This window comes from Nyctereutes procyonoides, unplaced genomic scaffold (genome assembly GCF_905146905.1).
Source record: "Nyctereutes procyonoides isolate TBG_1078 unplaced genomic scaffold, NYPRO_anot_genome, whole genome shotgun sequence".
Lineage (NCBI taxonomy): Eukaryota > Metazoa > Chordata > Mammalia > Carnivora > Canidae > Nyctereutes > Nyctereutes procyonoides.
The window spans coordinates 12,264,885-12,275,015 of NW_026575146.1; the positions used below are offsets into that span (position 1 = coordinate 12,264,885).

The window sequence follows — 10,131 nt, forward strand, 5'->3', positions numbered from 1 at the left end:
GTGTTTCAAACAATGAGATTTCTATTTATTTTGACAACTATTCCCAGTGTCAGGATTTAGCAAGCAAGTATGAAAAGATGAGTAGACAGGAACTTGACAACCTAATTTTATAATATGAATTTTGAAAATATTTATGGAAGAATTTTTTTATCCTATTTATTATACATTCTTACAGAGAATCTTGGAGTCTCCAAATATTACAGTTTGAGGCAGTTTAAATGTAGGAAATACCATGCCTTCACTTTTAAATGTGGAAATGAAGAACTAGAGGTTTCAAGTGGCTTTCTCATCATTAATGGCAATCTAGCCTAGATTGTTGGTCTTCTAACTCCGAAATGGGGATGGGGTGACAGGAAGGGTGTGTTACAATAGTCTGGATTATGTAATATTGCAATAGTCTTCTTTGTAGTAAAAGGCCTCAGTAGGCCCAGGAGATCTGTGGAAAATACAAGATAAGAGTTAAAGACTAGGGGAGGCTTTCAGTTGTAGGGCAGCTAACATTATTTTGAAGGCAGAGCATCTGCAACCAATTCTAACTTCCAAAGTTGGATAGACTAATAGTGGGAAGGCTAGAAAGCAGAGTCTGGATTCATGGCTCCCTTTTCTATGGATAGAACTTTAAAAACAAAACAAACAAACAAAACCCCACAAAAAACAAGATTCTCTTATCATGGAGAGAAAAGTCATTCCCCAACAACTACCAGTAATTAGAGTGATCAACCATGTCAGCTTTCCACAAATTCTCCCAATTGGACACTGAAAATTCTTCATCCTAAGACCCATTGGTTCCAGGCAAACTGGGATGGTTGGTCGCCTTAGAAGGGAAGCATGGTACCCACAGAATAAGGACACTTATTTGGTTTGGAACTGGACAGACAACTGCTACTCCCTAATGGTCCTCTCTGATGCTGAGTGCATAGAGGAAGGTCCTCTACCCTACATACTGTAAAAAGTGATTATTCCTCCATGAAGGTGTTTGAGCTTCTGACTAAAAAACGATCACTACACAATCAGTCCATGTCTATACACAGTCAGACAAGTTGACCAAATCACAAAAGAAAACACATGGAGTAGGAAGATATTTCTGTTTCTCTTTCCACTATTTCTTGCTTAAATGGTACCTTTGTCAAAATGTATGTGATTGCAGAGTGACAAGCACAGTGTAAGTCTTTATAAGTGCTTTTTCCTTGAAGTTACTCAATGTCACAAATAAAAACTTTATTTTTAGCAAAGTGCTTCTAAGAAGAGGATTTTGAGGCAAAAGTATTGAATGTACAGATGAGAATAATTCAGTCCTGTGCTCTGCAAGGCTGGCCTCTTTCCATAGGAACACCTTCCTAGGACCATTCCCATCTATATCAGCCTGTGCTAACGAAACAAGCCAATTTGGATACTGGCTTAACCCCAATATCACCACAGAGGAAACTCTTCTGCCCTTAAAAAAAAATAGACCCTGCATGCCAAAGTCAAATGGAAATGGGCAAATGGCTTTTGGTTCATACACCCATTGTGGTTGACCATACCAGCTGGCCTAGGGAAGAATTCTGGCCTTACCTCTCCAACCATCTGCATGATCAGCAGGAAGTCATTTGACCTGCTTCAGTTTGGGCCTTATAAAGCAACATCACTCGATTAGAATGATCTCTATCTAGCCACAAAAAGCATTGAAAGTATTTCTATATCTTTTGCTTTAACTCCTATGTTCAAGATTTGGCTTACTTATTCAGGCAGACAATATTAGAGTGCTCCTCTTTCTACATGGTAACAAGGCCCTGTGCTCGGTGTCGTATATATTGGTAAGTAAGCAACAAGACCTCTGCTCTCAGAGTTCACAGTCTGTAGGAGAAATACAATAGACAAGAACACAAACAAGGTATAAGTGTGAATTAAAGTGGCCAGATCCAGCACATGAAAGGGGAATAATGAGAAGTTCAGGAAGTGCCCATCTGATGATTTCCACTTTTCCAATGAGGTGTGAGGTAAAGTCACCAACTAAGTATGCACCAGAGAGAAGTAGGAGAGAAGATGTGAGAGAGAAAAAGCATAAAATAGTCATCTCATAAGGCGACAGGGAGTTTACAGTGAAGTGTGGCCAGATGGCCAGGCAATATTGGAAGTCCTCCTGAGGTTTGAGATCAAGAATTTAAAAGGGACCCAGTCTACTCAGTTATGGTTTCCTCTGAGCTCCACAGCTCAGATGTAAGAAGAATAAAGCAGACAGCTTGGTTCATTGGAGCAGTGGTTCTCAGCCCTGTCTGGGTATTAGAACCTCTTAGGAGCTTATAAAAAAAAAAAAATACTGAGACACAGGCTCCTCCTGCAGAGAGTAATTCAGTTGGAGCCCAGGCATGGGTAATTTTGAAGACTCTGGTATGGTGAAAGTTTTTTGGTTATGGGCTTTAAAGAGAGAGTAGGATAGCCAGAAGAAGCAGATGTCTGCAAGACTGGTTGAGCAGAGAACCTATGCTGGACAAAAAAAATGAAGGGAAGTCAAAAGGGAGTTAATGAAATTAGGGGGTTCAGTGGACCACAATGATGTCAAGGAATGACTATACTGGAGTTCCTTGAGAAGTTAACTAGGAGGATAAAAGCTTTTAGTAGGAGTGTGGTATTACCATTGCATATACTTAAGGGATTTTTTTTTAAGTTGTTATGGTGAAGGAATCTAAGATGTGGCCATGGGAGTGGGTGGCTAGCCAATATAGAAAAAAGAAAAATACTGCAGATGAGAAGGTCAAGGAACTGAGAGGCCAGGATGTGGTGTAGACCATCCACCTGCAAGCTGAGATTGCCAAAAATCACCATAGGAGTTGGGGTGTAGCAGGGAACTCTGAACCAGGAATTAGGTCTATAATAAATGACCAGGGCCAACAGAACTGGGGGATTCTTGAAAATTAGGCTGGGATAGAGTGTCTCCTGAACCTCTATCCTCTGATACCTCAGAACCTCTGAGGCCTTCTGAACCAGGCAGCTAACAGGCCTCAGACAAGTGGGCTGAGCTCAGGGTCTAATCTGAGGAAGAAGGTATAATTTATATGGCCAGTCACAGCATCCACACACACACACCAGACTTCCTAAGCCAGAGGCACACTCAACATCCACACTGACGTCTAGCAGCCATCTCAACTGGACATGTCCAGAACTGAGCTCCAGATGATCCCCTCCCCACCTGCTCCTGCAAAGCCTTCCCAGCTCAGTTAGAGGTACTTTTATCCTTCTCATCACTAAGGCCAACTACAGCCTCAATTCTTCTCTTTCTCTCACTTCCCACCTCCATTTTTCCCACCCCACTGCCAGCCAGCATTGTTGCTCTCTTAGGCACAGCAACAGACTCCAAATTACTCTCCTCACTTTTGCTCTTAGCCCCCTACCATCTGTTCTTAACCTAGCAGCCAGAGTGATGTTTTTAAAATAAAGCCTCATACCATGGACATTTACAACCTTGGCCCCTGAAGATCCCCACCAACATTAAACCCAGCTAACAGAACTTCCCAGAGTCCCTGCTGCTACATCTCTTTCCCAGGGCTGAAGCTGTTGTTATGGTGAGACCTGCCCCCAGGACCCCAGTCAGTGCTCTGCCCCCAGTCTCTGGTATTGGGATGACTCAGAGCCCCACCATCTGTAGGACTGGAGTTGCCACAGCTCTCTGTACTGCCCCATGGGTTCTGATTTGTGGCTTTAATGGGCCATCACCAGAACCATGCTGTTGATGCTTTGTGACTGTCCCCTGCAGCGAGTGAGGACTTTAACCTACCATCCCCAGGGTGTGCTGTTATTACACCTTGCTTCCTGAGCCCAAGCCACCAGTGTACTCTGTCATCCCAAGTCCATATGGCTAATGTGCCCCTCCTCTGGAGCCACAGTCCCTGCAGTGAATGCCAGAGACCCAGGTCCCAGTTCCATGAAAGATCCACACATACCGCACTTCAGACACCAGTGCCAGCAAGTGCAAGCACTGTGGTAGTTCTGAGTGCATCTGACCCCAGTACTCTGGCTCTGCTGCCACTTTGAATGCAAACACACATGACCTGAGCCAAGAAGGATCCCCTCTGACAGAACACTCTCCTACAGGCAAAGAAGGAGAACAGGAGGACCTCATCAACCTTCACCTTTGAGGACCCTGACAGCCCTAGCTACCACTGCCACTCTTAGGATCTCTGCAATCTTGGCCACAGAAGAACCCACAGTCTTCATTGACATTGACCTCAGCTAATGGAGACTATGCTATGTGCCCTCCCAGAAACCAAAGATGCTACAATCCACCTAGCTGGCACCCTCACATCCACATTCAGGGAAAAACCTTTCTCCACCAATTCACTTCAAAAGGCTGGAAGAGGTGACTGCTCCCGCAAATGAGCAGACATTAATGCAAAGCCACTGGAAATGCAAAAAAGTGAGGCAAAGCCAAAAGAACACAATAATCTTTTAGTTACTGACTCCCCAAAAAATAAAGGTCTGAAGAAGAATTCAAAATAATTATTTTAAGGAATAATTATTTTAAGGAATCTCAGTACAATTCAAGGGAACACAAATAGGCAACTCAATGAACTCAGAAAACTGTGTGAGCAAAACAAGAATTTCAACAAAACGATAGGAGTAATTAAAAAAAAAATGGAACCAAACAGAAATTCTGGAGCTAACGAAATACAATGAATGAAATGAAAAATTCAATATACAGCTTCAACAGCAGGCTCAATCAAGTAGAAGAAATAATCTGTAAACTTGAACACAGATCTCTTGACATTATCCAATCAGAGGAGAAAAAAAGAAATGAAAAAGAATGGGGGAAAAAAGCCTATGTTGATTATGAGATAACACCACACAGAACAGTATTCACATTTTGAAAGTCCCAGAAGAAAGGAAAAAAGGAAAGAAGGAAGGCCAAAAATATCATTAAGGAAATCAGGGCTGAAGTTTCCCAAATCTGGGGAGAAATATAGCCACCAAAATACACAAAGTTTAAAACTCCCCAAACATTTTCAACCCAAAGAAATATTCACCAAGACACATTATAATCAAATTCTAAAAGACAAAAAGAATTTTTAAAGTGGTAAGAGAAAAAAGATTTATCAAATACAAGGGAACCCCAATAAAACTATCAGCAGAAACCCTGCACAGCAAGAGAAACAATCAACAAAACTAAAAGACAACTTACTAAATGGGAGAAGATATTTGCAAATGACATCTCTGACAAAAGGTTAGTATCCAAAATATATAAAGAACCTATACAACTCAATATCAAAAAAAGGAAATAATCCAAATAAAAATGGGCAGAAGACATGAACAGATATTTCTTTAAAGAAGAAATAAAGATGGCCAATAGACATGTGAAAAGATACTCAACATCACTAATTATCAGGGAAATGCAAATCAAAACTACAATGACATATCACTTTATACCTGTCAAAATGGCTAAAATTAAAAACACAAGAAACAATAAATGTTGAAGAGGTTGTGGAAAAATAGGAACCCTCATGCACTGTTGGTGAAAGTACAAACTGGGGCAGTGAGTGTGGAAAATATTATGGAATTTCATCAAAAGTTAAAAATAGAACTACCCTACAATCTAGTAATTGCACTACTGGGTATTTAACACAAAAAAACAAAAACACTAATTCAAAGGGATACATGCACCCCTATATTTATTGCAGAATTATTTACAATAGCCAAATTATGGAAGCAGCTCGTGTTCATGAATGATGAATGGATAAAAATGATGTGATATATATATTATAGAAATATACCATATGATTTCACTCATATGTAGAATTTAAGAAACAAAACAAACAAGCAAGGGAGAAAAGAGAGAGACAAACCAAGAAACAGATTCTTAACTATAGAGAAAAAACTGATGGTTACAAGAGGCAGGTGGGAGGAAGGGTGAAAGAGGTGAAGGGGATTAAAGAGGATGCTTATCATGATGTGCACTGGGTAATGTATAGAATTCTTGAATCACTATACAGTACATCTAAAACTAATATAACACTAGATGTTAACTATACTGGAATTAAAATTAAAACTTAATTTAAAAAATTAATTAAAAAAAAAAAACTATCAGCAGAAACCTTTCAAGACAGGAAAGAATGGGATGACATCTTCAAAGTGCTCAAATAAAAAACCTGCAAAGCAAAAATATGATGCCCAGCAATGTTATCCTTCAAAAATAAAAGAGATAAAGATTTTCCCAGACAAAAGTTGAGAAAATTTACCACAATACCTAAGAAATGCTAAGGAAGTTTCTCACACTTAAATGAAAGTATGCTAACTAGTAATATAAAAACATATGAAAGCATAAAATCCACTAGTAAAGGTAAGTATACAGTCAAATTCAAAATATCCTAATACTGCAATGGTGTTATGTAAATCCATTTTAAATCTAGCATATAAGTTAATAGAAAAAAGTGTTCAAAATAACTATAGCTAGAATATTTTGTTAATGGATACATTACATAAAAAGATGTAAATTGTGACATCAACATCAAATGTGAGAAGCAAGAACTTTTTTTGTACAATTGAAGCTAAGTTGTTATCAGTTTTAAATAGACTGTTATAAATTCAGATATTATTATGATGCTTCATGGTAATCACAAAGTAAAAGCCTATAATAGAGTCACAAATGATATAAAGAAAACAAAGCATATAAGTACAAAAAAAATCAATTCACAAAGAAAATAGCAAGAGAGAAAGGAATCAAAAATTAATCAGAAAACATTTAAAATGGTGCTGGCAAGTCCTTACCTATCAATAATTACTCTAAATATAAATGGTTTAAATTATCCAATGAAAAGACAGAAGGACCAAAAACCAAAACCCAAGTATATGGTACATGCAAGAGACTTACTTCAACTTTAAGGGTACCCATAGGCTAGAAGTGAAAAAATGGAAAAAAGGTATTCCATACGAAAGGAAAGTAAAAGACAGCAGGGGTAGCTATACTTATGACAAACAAAGTGGTCTTTAAGTCAAAAGCTGTAACAAGAGACAGAAAGGCCATTATATAATGATAAAGGGGTCAATTCATCAAGAGAATATAATGATTGTAAATATATTTGTATCCAATATCAGAGCACCTAAATATATTAAACAATTATTAACAGATCTGAAGGCAGAAATAGGCAGCAGTGCAATAATAGTAGGGAACTTTAATACTCTTCTTTCAACAATGGGTAGATCATTCAGACAGAAAATCAATAAGGAAATAATGGACTTGAACTATACTTCAGACCAAAGGGACCTAACACGAATACAGAACATTCCATCCATCAGCAACAGAATATACATTCTTCTCAAACACACACAAAACATTCTCTAGATTGCATGCTGGGTCCAAAAAAATATCTTAAAAAATTAAGAAGAGTGAAATCATATCAAGTATCTTTTCCAACAAAAATAGTATGAAATTAAAATTAGTAAGGAAAGAAAAGCTGGAAAACTCACAAATATAGGGAAAATAAACAACCTACTTCTCAACAACCAATGGGACAAAGAAATCAAAAGAAATTTTAAAAAATCTTGAGACAAACAAAAATGGAAATACAACATATTGAAAGCTATGGTAAGTTTTTAAAAAGCAGTTCTAAAAGAGAAGTAACAAACACCTATACTAAGAAAGAAAAAGATCTCATATAAACAATTTAAACTTACACCAAAGGAACTAGAAAAAGAAACACAAACTAAGCCTAAAGTTTGCAGAAGAAACGAAATAATAAAGATTAGAGCAGAAACAAATTAGAAACCAGAAAGACAATAGAAAAGATCAACAAAACTAAGAATTGTTTTCTTAAAGAGATAAACAAAATTGACAAACCTTTAGCTAGACTAAATATGAAAAAAGAGATGACTTAAATTAATAAAATTATAAATAAAAGAGGAGACATTTCAACTGATACCACAGAAATATAATGAATCAGAAAACTACTATAAACAAATATATGCAAATAAAATAACTTATAAGAAATGGATAATTCCTAGAAACATACCAAGACTGAATCAGATAGAGGATAGATAGATGGATGGATAGATAGATAGATAGATAGATATTGGTATATATAGTCATATATGTACTACATATATAATATTAGTAACTAATGAACAATCTGAAAGAGAAATTAAGAAAGCAATCCCATTGTGCTCACTTCAGCAGCATATACATATACTAAAATTGGAATGATACAGAGAAGATTAGCATGGCTCCTGCGCAAGGATGACACACAAAGAAAGCAATCCCATTTACAATAGTAGCAAAGACAATATAATATTCAGGAATAAATCTAACCAAAGGGGTGAAAGATCTATACATTGAGAACTATAATACATTGATCAAAGAAATTAAAGAAGACATAAATAAAGAGAAAGATATCTCATGTTCTTGAATTGAAAGAATTAATATTGTGGAAAGTCCATGCTATCCAAAACGATCTGCAGATTCAATGCAGTCCTAGCAAACTTCCAAAGGCATTTTTCACAGGAATGGAAAAACTATCCTAAAATTGATATGGAACCACAAAAGTCCCCAAATAGCCAAAGCAATCTTGAGAAAGAAGCACAAAGCTAGAGACATCACATTTCCTGATTTCAAACTATATTACAGAACTACAGTAATCACAACAAAATGGTACTGGCATAAAATAGGTACATAGACACATGGAACATAATACAAAATCCAAAAATTAAACCCAGGCATATAAAGTCCACTAATTTTCGGCAAGGTCATCAAGAACACACAAAGGGAAAAGGATAGTCTCTTCAGGAAATAGTGTTGGAAAAACTGGGTATCCATATGCAAAAGAATGAAAGTGAACCCATATTTTATACCATATATAAAAATTAACTCAAAATAGATTGAAGACTTAAATGTAATACCTGATACCACAAAACTCCTAGAAGAAAACACAGGAAAAAAGCTCCTTGATATTGGGCTTGGTAATGATTTATTGGACAAGAGACAAAAAGCAAAGGCAACAAAAGCGAAAATATACAAGTGAAACTGTATCAAACTAAAGAGTTTCTGTACAAGAAAAAAATGAGCAATAAATTGAAAAGACAACCTACAGAATGGGAGAAAACATTTGCAAGTCACTTATCCTATAATAGGTTAATAAACAAAATAAACAAAGAACTACAACTCTATAACAAAAAAAAATCCAATTTAAAAATAGGTGAAGGATCTAAATAAATATTTTTTTCAAAAAAGACATACAAATGGCCAACAGTACATAAAAGGGTACTTTACGTCATAATTATCTGAGAAATACCTCAGATCAACTCACATATGTTAAGATGGCTATTATCCAAAAACACAAGAGAGAAACTCCCAGGTGGCTCAGTAGTTGAGCGCCTGTCTTCAGCCCAGGACATTATCCTGGAGTCCTGGGATCGAGTCCCACATCGGGGTCCCTACATGGCGCCTGCTTCTGTCTCTGCCTATGTCTCTGCCTCTCTCTTTCTGTGTCTCTCATAGATAAATAATAAATAAAATCTTTAAAAACAAAAGAAAAAAAAACCCACAAGAGATAATAAATGTGGGCGAGGATATGGAGAAAAGGGAACCCATATACACTGTTGATAGGAAATGTAAGTTAGTACAGTTATTATGAGAAACAGTATAGTGATTCTTCAAAAATTAAAAATAGAGCTATCACATGATCCATTAATCATACTTCTGGGTTTATATCCAAAGGAAATTAAATTGGTATCTCAAAGAGATATCTGTACTCCCATGTTCATTGCAGCATTATTCACAACAGCAAGATATATAAACAACCTAAATGTCTTTGAATCCTTTAATAGATAAGTGGATAAAGAAGATATGTGTATATAAACATGTGTGTATATACATGTGTGCATGTGTGTATGTATATATACACATATATATGTATCTATGTGGTATGTATGTGTGCATATAATGGAATATTATTCAGCCGTTAAAAAGGAGACCTGCCATTTGCAATAATATGGATGGACCTGGAGTATGTAATGCTAAACGAAATAAGTCAGAGAAAGACAAATATGATAGCACTTACATGTGAATTTTTTAAAAACACAGAGTGCAAGGAGAAGAAAATGGGGAGCTATTGGTCAAAGTGTACACACTTTCCATTTTAAGAATAAGCTCTAAGTTTCTAATGTACA

General features: G+C 36.6%; 1 non-coding gene across 1 annotated transcript; it reads left to right on the plus strand.

Moving 5' to 3' along the window:
- Positions 1 to 8,127: 8,127 nt before the first annotated feature.
- On the plus strand, positions 8,128 to 8,233 carry LOC129501156 (U6 spliceosomal RNA). The gene has a single exon (XR_008662694.1). It is a non-coding gene; the product is annotated as a U6 spliceosomal RNA (small nuclear RNA).
- The last annotated feature ends 1,898 nt before the right edge of the window (positions 8,234 to 10,131 follow it).